The following is a 13,073-nucleotide window of genomic DNA, read 5'->3' as shown; positions in this document are numbered from 1 at the left end:
CGTATTGTACGTGAAGGATCTAGATAGGCTTACAAAGGCAACTGGAAATACTAAAGGAATACGCACTGGAAAATGATCTGAAATTAACATTGGTAAAACAAACCAAGATACTAACATTGAAAAAGGGGAGAGGAACGATGAAACAGTCGATTGAATGGCACCTGGGATCAGCAGTGATTGACCCTGTGGATTCCTTTAAGTACCTGAGGGGACACAACTGTAACAGCAAGGTGGAGATTCATAACTTTCATGTTTTAAAAGGGAAAGCCATGTATAGCCACCAGGGGGCGCCGAGATGGAGTAGACATCCTGCGTAATTCTGTCCCCACCGGGCTGAAAAGGGTCTTGAGCCCCCCCCTAAATAACTCCCTAAATCGGATGAGCAGCGCTTATGTTGGCCCAGACTCTCTAAACCCCCCCGCTCCCCAGATGAGATTTTGGGCTTCTAGACCTAGGCACAACTGAGCAGTGCATGTTGGTCCCTGGAGCAAGAGAGCCACGCTCAATAGCCCAGGAGGTGGCTCCAGGACCCTGTGAAGGAAACACTGTGGAGGCCTAGGCGTGTGGCAGCTGACCTGGAGGGAGTGCTGACCCCTTGTGGAAGTCCCTGAGATGTGATTGCCGATTAGAGGCCTGAGACCAGTGCTGGAGGACCGGCAGCGGCCAGGGAACATGAGAGAATCAGCCCACCGCAGACCTTGGAGAGGGGAAGAGCACTGAGCCCAGCCCCAGCAGTGAGGAGGCCAGGTGGGCAGAGTACAGAGGCCCGGACACTGTAAAAGGAGAAAGCGGGTGAGCGGAAAGGTAGTAGCTCGACTGCGGTGCTCCGTCCCCACTCGAAGCCCCCATAGAATTTGACCTCGTGATCCAGGTGGACTTGGATGCCCCAGGAAAAACCTGGGTTAAAACTAAGCGCCCCTGGTGCTCAGCTCTGCGGAGCGCATGATGAAAAAAAACTGGAGATAGGCCACATAGGCTGGAGTAAGCGACCTACAGCTCTCCAGGCAGCCGACCTCACTGTGGGGGTGCACCGGTGAGTGGTGATGCTGGAACCGGGAGGTAGTGCCAGTGAGTTGTCAGCCCCAGTGGAACGGGGGAGAAGTGGCCCGAGAGGAGGAGGGAGGCAGATTGATTGAGTGCGGAGACTCGAGCAGAGAGGACAGAAGCAGGTGCATGTTGCTAGCCTCAAATAAGGGAGATATATATTGGAGGGGAGGAAGAACATGTGGTGTCTAGGGTCACTGGACCCCGCCGGTTCCCCAAGAGAAGGCCTGAGTGAAAGAGGAGGGGCGAGTGAAGGAGCCTGGCGACATATCATTGCAGACGGCTATTCCTTATGGGTGTATCCAGAGGGTAGAGATCTTCCCCAGGAAAGAGGAACAATGTCAGTCCTCATCGCACAGAGTCCAGGCTGCAGTGATTGGAAGGGACCTGGAAGGGGTTTGGCAGTGAGCCCCTGCCTGGTGCAAAAGGAGGGAAGTTGCCTGCTGGCCTACTTCTGCAGTGAGGTGGGAAGTGTCAGGTGGGAATTGACCAGACCGGGCTGGGCCGGTGGTGGGGCTCCCCGCCCTATCTGGACTGGAAAAAAGATAGGGCGGGGCAGTACTGGGGCAGTTTGAATACTCAAAGAGGAAGGAGCCCAAGGCTGGGCCTTTGGTACAGACCATGGCAGAGGAAGGTGAAGATCCGGTGTCCTACAAAAAGAAACATTGCCTCTCTGATGGAAGAGATACGAGGGATGAGAGCAGACATTGGGGGTAGACTGGACAAGGTCAACATCCGGATTGACAAAATGGATGAGAGACTTCAAGAAGTGGAGAATAACCATACTTCCCTGGATACAGTGGAAACTCAGATGGACATGCAAATGACAGAGCTGGAGAGGAGAAAAACCGAAATCACCCTCAAGATGGATATTTTTGGTCAATGGTGGCACGGCACTTGACCAGTGATGTTAACTGGGAGAGAACGGGCACTACGGGTAAGGAGAGGTGGATGAGAGGGTGGAGGGGAACGTTGGGAATCACGGTGAACTGAATAACCTCAGCCCTTTAAGATGAGTAGCAATTACCCTGGAGATGGATGGGGATGCAGAAGTTAGTCAAACATCAATAATCAAAATAACTCAGTTGGTAAAAAGGATAACTGTTTTATTTTCAATTGTCTAAAACAGGGAGCATAACGAACATCAACAAATTCGCTCAATCCTCTCATTCAATGAGTTTCATTAAAAACACTGAACTTATATATACAAAACTCGTCATTATTGACGTTGACCTAGGCCACTACCAATGTCATCCTACGTGGCAAACTACAAAAACCTAATAGCAACTGTGATAGGCTCTTAGTGAGCACCTAAGTATATGATCTATACTAGTATGGAATAGCAAGTGAAAGTGATAGGTTTCTTAACATCAGGTGAGGCAACTAAGCCCTTCCCTCAAAATGGCCACTATGAACGTCAAAATACACAACATCCCATTGGCTAAACAAACTATAGGACCCTTAATTACGTGGTCCCCTACAATTGGTTGGCACTCTAAACTCAGTCAGTACTTTTCCACCTGCATCTAGCAGCACGCATATTGGACTTTCAGGTGCTGGTGACCTCGTCTTAACCCCAGCTTCCCACCAATTAGCATATTAATCTGTCATCATCTCAGTGGTCAGCGTAGTCAATTAGGCTTTGAAGCTCAGCTTTGAGTTTGTTCTGTACTGTTGAGAATCAGGCGAGTGAAGGCACGCTCTGCCCTCATGCGTAAGTGTGAGCATCTGTCATGGCCACAGGCCCCAGAATACAAAGACCACACCATCTAATGATGGGGGCAATTGGTCACTTGACTCACTTATGTCCCTTTGGGACCCATAAACACAGGGGCCCTGGCTGGACTCAGTCCTGGCGCCTTTGGCGCCAGGCTCTTAGAGATGTGAGCAGGAACACTTTATTTCAGTGCAGGAGTGCTTTTACTTTATTTCAGTGCAGGAGTGCATTTACTTTATTTCAGTGCAGGAGTGCTTTTATATTACAAGAACTTTCCAGGAGCTGAAAGCCTTTATTCCAGAGAACATCCTCATGTGCTGAATCATTGGGTCTGGCTCCCTAGACCTGGTCTTCATGTGCTGACTCATAGGGTGTGGCAGGCAGGCTGTACCTGGTGGGCATGGCTTCAGAAGCTCAGCTATATAAGCTGCTCCATCCTGAAGGCAGGTGCTTTGCATTACTGTGCACTCAGATGCAACGTGATGATCACCACCACTTGGACTAGTTTACTTACCTTTGAAACCAGGTGTTCTCCTGCATATTCACCTCCAGGAAACTGGTGCTTCATCGCTTCATCTGCAGACTCATCTCCTGACATCCAGTGATCTTGATCCGGACGCCGCAGTACTGCACTCCACATCCACGAACTCGGACCCTGTGAAGAAGAAGACAGACAAGGTTAGAACATCCGTCCTAGTTGTTTATGGTATGATTAAATTTAGGCGGCTGGTGTGATCATCACAATGCATCCATGCTGAGAAAGACATGTAGATGTGTTGGACATGGCTATGAAAGGTGAGAGGTATCTGTGATTGCTAATTGGACTTCTCATCTTCAGAAGAAATCCATGAAAGAAGTCAAGGTGTTGGAAGTAAAGTTATCAGAGTTACAACAAAAATATGCCGAACATGGGGGAGTAAAACACAGAGCTGCAATGGAACAAGTTCGGGAAAAGTTGGCAAATGCAAATTATTTGATGGCAGAGATGGGCCTTTTCTTTGTGTGACAGAAATATTGGGAAACTGGTGAAAAAAGTGGTAGGTTGTTGGCAAATAGATTGAGAGGTATGCATGGAGGGACATTTGTTCAGGGAATCTGGGATGAGAATGAGCAATTGGTGTGAAAGAATACTGACATTTGTTCAAGTTTTAGGAATTATTACAAAAAATTGTATACAGAAGATGAATCAATAGCCAGACAAGATTTAGACACTCCTTTTGGAAATATACCTATTAATGTGTTGGCATCAGGTGATACCAATATGTTAGAAGCATATATTGAGGTAGATGAGGTCCTGCTGGCCATTGGGCAGTTGCAATTAGGGAAATCTCCAGGTTTGGATGGACTGGTCATTGAGTTCTGTAGAAAATTTGACACTTTTTTGGCTGCAATTTTGTGCAACTTGTTTTATTCATTTTTAAGTGGGGAAAGATCTATGTCGATCAATGACTGAGGTCATGATTACTGTAATACCGAAAAAGGGAAGAGATAGCAAGAAATGTAAGAACTATAGGCCAATTTCTTTATTAAATGTGGATGTTAAACTTTTTACAAAAATATTGGCAAATAGATTGAGTAGTTGCATTGGGAATATCATTAATGAGTCTCAAGTAGGATTTATGAAGGGTAGATCTGGTTATAATAACATACAGACATTGATAGGCATAAGCCTTCATAGTAATAAACATGTCGATGCTGCCTTGGTTTTTATGTATGCTGAGAAAGCATTTGACAGAGTGAATTGGGACTTTCTACATGGGATTCGGAAATAGAGGAGTGATTTGTTGTCTTCAGAATTCTGTATTGGGGCGTGTTTGGGTTAATAATATGATGTATGAACCCTTTCAACTCAGTAGAGGAATGCGACAGGGGTGTCCTTTATCACCTTTTTTGTTTAACATTGGTTTGGAACTCTTGGTAGCATTGATCCGGAATGAACAGAGAATATATGGTCTGAATTTTGGGACAAAGGAGGTGAAAGTTCTTTCTTATGTGGGAGATATGGTAGTGGTACTCTCGAATCCTGAGAAGAGTAGCGTGGTTCTTAAGGAGGTGCTTGAAAAAGTGGGCAAATATTCAGGTTACAAAATCAACTGGGATAAAACTTTCAACTGCCGTTAGGAGAGGGGATTTTGTAGGATGGAACCATAGATGGTCTGAAGTTTGTGTGAAATATTTGGGGATTTTTCGGATCAAAGATATGTGGAAAATTGTTCAATTTAATGTAACTAAGTTGTTGGATACCCTTAGGAGAGATTATGAGGTGGTCAAGATTAGATTTAGGTATTTGGGCAAAAATTAATACAATTAAAATGTCACTTTTACCAAAGATTGTATATGTTATGCAATAGATTCCCCTAAAGTTTTCAGAAAATTGCTTAAAGACCTTGATTGGGTTTTTCAGAATTTTCTTTGGGGTGAAAGGAAGGCTCCTAAGATTCCAAGATATATTTTGCTACGGGATACGAAAGAAGGGGGGTTTGGATATCTGGACTTGGAGAAGTATTATAGAGGTTTTATTTTGAAAGAGAGCGGGGCATCTTCGAGTGACTGAAGGAGCACACTGCACAGCGTGGAAAAAAAAAACTCATGCAATTACAACATAAAAAGTCCTCTAGAGATCTTTCTCTATAATAACAATTTCCAAGAGTCATTTTTTCAAACCAATTGTGGGAGCCCTTGATTTGATTGATTTGATTCTAGGCTGGAGCCAGGCCACGATCACCTACCTGGCCCTCAAGGGCCTCTCCATCCCTCCAAAGACCCGCTTGGAGTCAGACTTGGTGCTTGTGGCGCCAGACTCACTCACTCCGATAGGATAACATTGGGGATTGGACCTGTAGTGCATTGATGGGGACTAGATGGATGCCCCCACATATTTCTGTTCCCAGAACTGCATGTGCAGTCTAGTATTTTGGGTGTGGGTCAGCCCAGAGACACCTGGAATACCCAGTGACTATTTAAGCCACGCCCAGGCTGAAAAACATGCTTTGTGTTTTCTGCACCTGAAGCGTGACACTCACTGTGTTGGGATCGGTCTCCAGTAGGCCTGCATCTTTCTTCTGCGCTCAGCTCCTGCAAGAACAAGAACACTGTTAGGAACAGCCTTACCTTGCGGCGCTTCTGCCCATCCTTCATTGCTCCTTCTGTTCTGCTGGCATCTTCGGCAGTGTCATTCCCATCCCGGCACGCCGCTTCCTAAGGAAAAGGGAAAATAACAGAAAAAAAGCAATAGTAAGCAGTCAGCAAATCTTTGCTTATTTTTAAAGACTGTACAAGCTTCAAACGCTTACCTGAATCCCAGCCACTCTGGGGGAACTGTCTCTGGAACTTCTCATCCGTCTGCAAGAGGGAAAAGACACTCCAGGTTAGCGTGGAAACATCTAAAGGCGCCGCATACCGCACTTACTCACCGCATTTCTTCTTCATAACCGGCATCCACGCTGAAAACGTCGTGGCACCTAAAAGACACAGAAAAAGAACTCAGTTCAATACAAATACGAAAGGGTCGCATCGCGCTCTCACTCACCTTCAGCGCTACTCATCTCAGCCGCACGTCGCCATCCCCGGACGCCGGCCATCATCTAAGGAAGGAAAGGAACGAAGTTAGAGTACTGTTCAAAAGACTCATTATTCTTACCTGTTGGACTCTTACTAGTGAAGTAACTCGGCAGCAACAAGCCCGCATCAATCAACACGCCCCTGCGCTGGAAGCAGGACGGAGAGCACACTTTCCAAGAAAACAAGGCCCAATCTCCAGTCGAGTAGACTCCAGGGAAGGGTTCGAGGTCGTAAGAGGTCAGAACAGGGTGAGTGACGTCCCCGTGGATACCAGGTGAGCGTTACAGAACACAAAGCCTCACATCAAAATCCACCTGGGCGTCATGGAAACGTCAGAAACTGACCAGTTAGCCCACATGTTGGGGCAGCTATGTTCCGAAGTATATGCAGCCAGGCAGGAGACCAACACCCTGAGGAGAGAACTGATAGTAGCCAAAGAACGCACTGATGATTTAAGCCGGCAACTTCTCCAGTCACAAGCAGGGCATGCACCATTGCCGGGAAGCGTGCCCTCGATGCCAGCACCATCAGCCAATCCCGTTCAGATAACCTTTCCTGGGGCAGTTCCCTTGGCCCCGCCCAAACGATTTACAGGGGATCCCAAGAGGTTTGTAACGTTCATGAACCAGTGCCGCCTGCACTTCCTTTGTAGACTAAGGGCCTTTCCGAATGACCAATCACGGGTCACTTTTTTGCTATCCTACCTGAGTTGTAGCGCCGCGGACTGGTCTGTACCCATTGTGGCCCAAGACGATCCTTTGCTGTATGACTTCAGGGGCTTTCAGCAGGAGATGGAAAAGCTGTTCGCCTGTCGTACTCATGGGCAGGCATTAGACAACGAACTTCTGTCCCTACGCCAAGGGAATCAAGACCTATTAACATACATAGCCACGTTCAATAGACTCGTAGTTGAAGCAGACTGGCTGGTAGAGAAGAGAACCACGTTATTTCATCGGGAGTTGCGGGGGGAGCTGAAGGATGTTCTCGCACAAGTAGTGAACCCCCCAAACGACTGCTCAGAATTCATTGACCTTGTTATTCAACTGGATCATAGGTTGCAGGACCGAAGAGCAGACCGAACCAGACCGGACCCTCGCCCTATGTATGTGCGTTCAAAGGACAATATTGCCCGCACAACGGAAGGTTCAGGAGAACCAATGCAAATCGGGGGGGGGGTGAGATCCCCCTTGACTAAAGCGGAAAGGGATAAAAGGAGACAGCAGCAGTTATGTCTGTACTGTGGAAGGTCAGGTCATTTCCTTAAAGAGTGCCCTGTGAAGCCACAGAGGAGGACGGTAGGGGCCACGGACAAGGAAGATACCATCAAGGAATCGGCAAACTCCCCAGCCAAGCAAGTGTAGGGGTCCACTTGTCGAGCGAAGAAAGTGAACTACAGACCTCTCATTTTGCACTATCTGTGGTCTTGATCAATCACCAACAACCATCTCGGATGCACGCAGTAAGAGCGTACATTGATAGTGGAGCCGTTGGGAATTACATCGACCAGGATCTTGCGGCAAAGATGGGTCTTCCGTTACGCCCTTAATCAACCACCGACACTGTGACCACTGTCAACGGCATGGAAATAGCTTATGGTCCAGTATCCCAATGCACTGCAGCTTTAACCCTTCTGTGCCAGGATGGACACCAAGAATCTATCTTTTTCGACCTCATTAAGGCACCACAATTCCGGTTTATTTTGGGAATGCCATGGTTGGTAGCTCACAATCCTCGAATCGATTGGCGAGCAAAAGAATTGGCCTTTCCGGAGACTTGCACCCACACATGTTATCGCCATGAGAAACAACCAATAGACACCAGAACCTCCATGCTTGTGGCTGTGGCAATTGGCACCCTACCAAGTGAATACCAGGACTTTCAAGATGTCTTTCAGAAAGAACAGGCTAATACCCTGCCACCGCATAGACCATACGATTGCCAAATCGACCTGATACCCGGCACACAAATCCCTTGTGGGTGAATTTACGCACTCCCAGAACCAGAAAACCAGCACCAGAAGGCCTATCTTGACCAATACCTGGCAAACGGGTTCATCCGTCCCTCGAAGTCTCCAGCAGCCAGTCCTCTATTCTTCGTACCAAAAAAGGAGGGGGACTTGAGAACGTGCATTGACTATCCCGCACTGAACCAGATTACCGTAAAAAAACGATACCCCCTGCCACTGATCCCTGAATTGCTTGATCAAGTCAAAGCTGCCCAAATCTACACACAACTAGACCTGAGGGGGGTATATCGCCTTGTTCGCGTAAAACAGGGGGACGAATGGAAAACTGCTTTTCGCACCAAATACGGCTTGTACAAATATCAAAAGTAATGCCCTTTGGCCTTTGCAACATGCCTGCAGCATTTCAATACTTCATGAACGATGTCCTACGGGAGTTGATTGATGTCTGTGCTCTAGTGTACATCGACAATATTCTAGTATATTCCGCATCAAAGGAGGACCACGTTAAACACGTAGGATCTGTATTGGAGAAACTCAGTCAACACCAGCTCTACGCCAAGCTCAAAAAGTGGTCATTCCACATCTCTGAGGTGGAATTCCTGGGCTTTATTCTCAGCCCGAATGGAATCCGAATGGATGTACACAAGGTAGATGCAATCCTGAACTGGCCATCCCCAAATTCAGTCAAGGGGGTTCAAAGTATGCTGGGTTTTGCAAACTTCTACCACCGGTTCATCCCAGGATTTTCCCAAATTGTGCATCCCATCAGGTTATTGTTAAGGAAAAACAACAAAAAGTTCCAGTGGACAACAGAAGCCGAGGAAGCTTTCCAGGAACTCAAAGCAAGATTCACATCTGCCCCAATTTTACGCCACCCTCGCCCTGATCTCCCATACCTGGTGGAAACGAACGCCTCAAGCATGGATATGGGAGCCGTCCTCTCACAAAAGGACCCCAAAACGGGCCAGTTACACCCTGTTGCCTTCTGGTCACGTAAATTCACACCCCCTGAACTCAATTACGCTATCACAGACAAAGAACTCCTGGCCATTAAGTCAGCCTTTAAGGCATGGCGGCACTACCTCTTGGGCGCCAGACACACAATCACCATAATAACTGACCACCGGAACCTCCAGTACCTAAAAACGGCAAAGGCCCAATCCTCACGACAACTACATTGGGCTCTTTTTTTTGCTGAATAGGACTACGTGATTACATTTCGACCAGGGGTGAAAAACGGAAAGACCGATGCCCTTTCCCATATGGGGTGGAAGAGCAAGGGTATCAGACCCCTGACCCAATAGCAATCATCCCGAGTGACAAGCTCCTAGGAATCACTGCAACCATAACTCAGAAAGAATTACATGAAGAAATCCAAAAACCTGATGAGTCCGGAGCAATTACAAGTGTGGAGTGCACAAGGAGAACAGTACATGATAAAAGATCAGATACCCTACTTCAGGAATCGTTTATTCTTACCAAACCAAGAACTACGAGAACAAGTCATGTCCGGTTATCATGATTCCTTGATCGAGGGCCACCCCGGAATCACTAAAACCCTAGGCAAGGTAAAACAAAATTATTGGTGGCCCACGTGGCGTAAATACATTATCCAATTAATCCAATCTTGTGGAGTGTGTGCTCAAAACAAGTAATCCAAGCAGGAACCGGCTGGGCTATTAAAACCATTGGAAATCCCGCCAGCACCCTGGCACACGTTGTCCCTCGATTTTATTACTGACTTACCACCCAGTCAAGGGTTTAACACTAATCTTGTGGTCGTGGACCTATTTTCAAAAATGGTACATTTCATTCCTCTTAAGGGGCTCCCAAATGCTTCCACTCTGGCAAAGGTATTTCTTGAAGGCATTGTATGGCTCCATGGGTTTCCTTCAGTTTTGGTCTCAGACCGAGGTACTCAATTCGTATCTGACTTCTGGAGAAAATGCTGCTCTATGGCCCAGATCGACATCCGGCAATCCACCAGTCACCATCCCCAAACGGATGGTGAAACTGAGAGGACAAATCAGACGCTCAAGCAGTATCTGCATTGCATGTTACACCAAGCTGAAGGAAGCTGGTTCGACCTATTATGGATAGCTGAATATGCTTATAATAATTCCCTACACACCAGCACTGGGCAGACACCCTTTTACACCATGTATGGCAGGCACCCACGTACTTCTGAGTTGGATGTTCCTACAACCCTGGAAATGCCAGCAGTCAAAACCTTGCACACGACCATTTCTCAAACCTTTAAAAGGGCAGCTGAACACCTACTTCAAGCTAAGAATCGCCAAAAGAAGTTTGCTGATCAACACTTAGCAAAGTGCCCCAACTACCAAGTGGGAGACAAAGTCTGGCTGGCATCTAAACACGTGTCCATTTAAGCAACTCGAACTTTATGTCCAAGATACCTGGGTCCATTAAGTGTCACCTCCGTGATAAATCATGTGGCGGTCAGACTAGCTCTGCCGTCAAACATGCAGATTCATCCTGTGTTCCACGTGTCTCTCCTTAAACCTGTTCAACCTGGGACCCGGGTAGCAACGCCACCGCAGCCAGTAGTAGTCGCCGGGGAGCCAGAATTCGAAGTCAAGGACATACTGGATTCAAAGTACGTCAGATCCAAATTATACTACTTAGTAGACTGGAAGGGGTATGGTCCACAAGACAGGACATGGGAGCCTTGTGAGTACATCCATGCACCTCGCTTGCTTAGACGATTTCATCAAAACCATCCAAACAAACCAGGAACAGACAGAAGAGCCACCTTGAGAGGGGCTTTGCGGTGGGAGTGCTGTCATTATTCCTGCCCCTCATGTCCCCAGCCCTCCAAGATGTCAGGCTGGAGCCAGGCCACGATCACCTACATGGCCCTCAAGGGCCTCTCCATCCCTCCAAAGACCCACTTGGAGTCAGACTTGGCGCTTGTGGCACCAGACTCACTCACTCCCCTCGGATAACATTGTGGATTGGACTTGTAGTGCATTGATGGGGACAAGATGGATGCCCCCACATATTTCGGTTCCCAGAACTGCATGTGCAGTCTAGTCTTTTGGGTGTGGTTCAGCCCAGAGACACCTGGGATACCCAGAAACTATATAAGCCACGCCCAGGCTGAGAAACATGCTTTGTGTTTTCTGCACCTGCAGCGTGACACTGTGTTCGGATCAGTCTCCAGTAGGCCTGCATCTTTCTTCTGCGCTCAACTCCTGCAAGAACAAGAACACCGTTAGGTGCAGTCTTACCTTGCGGCACTTCTGCCCATCATTCATCGCTCCTTCTGTTCTGCAGGCATCTTCGGCGGTGTCATTCCCATCCCGGCACGCCGCTTCCTGAGGAAAAGGGAAAAGAACAGAAAAAAGGCATTAGTAAGCATTCAGCAAATCTTTGCTTATTTTTAAAGATTGTACGAGCTTCAAATGCTTATCTGAATCCCAGCCTCTCTGGGGGAACTCTGTCTCCGGAACTTCTCATCCATCTGCAAGAGGGAAAAAACACTCCAGGTTAGCGTGGAAACATCTAGAGGCGCCGCATACCGCACTTACTCACCGTATTTCTTCTTCATAACCGGCATCCACGCTGAAAACATTGCGGCACCTAAAAAAGAAACAGAAAAAGAACTCAGTTCAATACAAATACAAAAGGGTCGCATCGCGCTCTCACTCACCTTCAGCACTACTCATCTCAGCAGCACGTCGCCATCCCCGGACGCCGGCCATCATCTAAGGAAGGAAAGGAACGAAGTTAGAGAACTGTTCAAAAGACTCATTATACTTACCTGTCGGACTCTTGCCAGTGAAGTAACTGGGCAGCAACAAGCTTGCATCAATCAACACACCCCTGCGCTGAAAACGGACAGAGAGCACACTTTCCAAGAAAACAAGGCCCAGTCTCCAGTCGAGTAAACTCCAGGGAAGGGTTCGAGGTCGTAAGAGGTCAGAACAGGCTGAGCGACGTCCCCGTGGATACCAGGTGAGCATTACAGTTTGATAGTATTAATGGTAGGGATGTTTTTTTTTATGTTGTAGTCTTTTGTCTTGTCCTTTCGTCTAAGTGTTCAGAGAACTAAATAAATCTTGTACAAAATATTATGTAGATAAGACTAAAGTGTAATATTCTTGTGATAAAGCTTAAAACTTTGTGTTACTGTTTTCATTTCCTTGTATTTACAATCTATTTGTATTTGTTAAAATCTAAAAATAAAGATAAGAAAAAAAGAAAAAAAAAGGGCCGCGCCACATTTGAACCCTGCACACCCCCTAGTTAACAATTGATCAGCTACTGTACCGCTGCAGCTTCGTTCCTCATTCCCTCCGGCTGCCGCCTCGAGCTCCGCAGCTTCTGCCGGGCCGGCAACATCACCTGCAAGGGAAGAAAGCAAAAGAGCAAACATCAAAAGTGGAACGGACAGCAATACAAGACAACAAACTGTACAATACAGCAAAAACAGACGCAGCAGAACTGGACTACCACATGCAAGGGACCAGTGAAGGAACTCGGTCCAGATCATACAAGCACCACTGCCAGAAGCAGCAGGACAAAGTGCTCGCCAAAACTAATCAACAGGTGAGCTTTGCAGGGACAGCACATCCCAAGGGTACCACGGTTTGGGAGAAGGGGTCTGGAAAGGGATCAGGCACACAAGCTGGCATACACACGCCCCCGGAGAAGGGGTCTGGAAGGGGATCAGGCACACAAGCTGGCATACTCACGCCCCCTATTCTCCACGCAGGAGCAGTCCTGAGCAGCATCACCTATTACCACCAGTCACCACATAAG

The sequence above is a fragment of the Ambystoma mexicanum genome, chromosome 7q (assembly GCF_040938575.1).
Source record: "Ambystoma mexicanum isolate Mex_15411 chromosome 7q, UKY_AmexF1_1, whole genome shotgun sequence".
Classification (NCBI taxonomy): Eukaryota; Metazoa; Chordata; class Amphibia; order Caudata; family Ambystomatidae; genus Ambystoma; species Ambystoma mexicanum.
Note: the sequence above shows the minus strand (reverse complement) of the source record.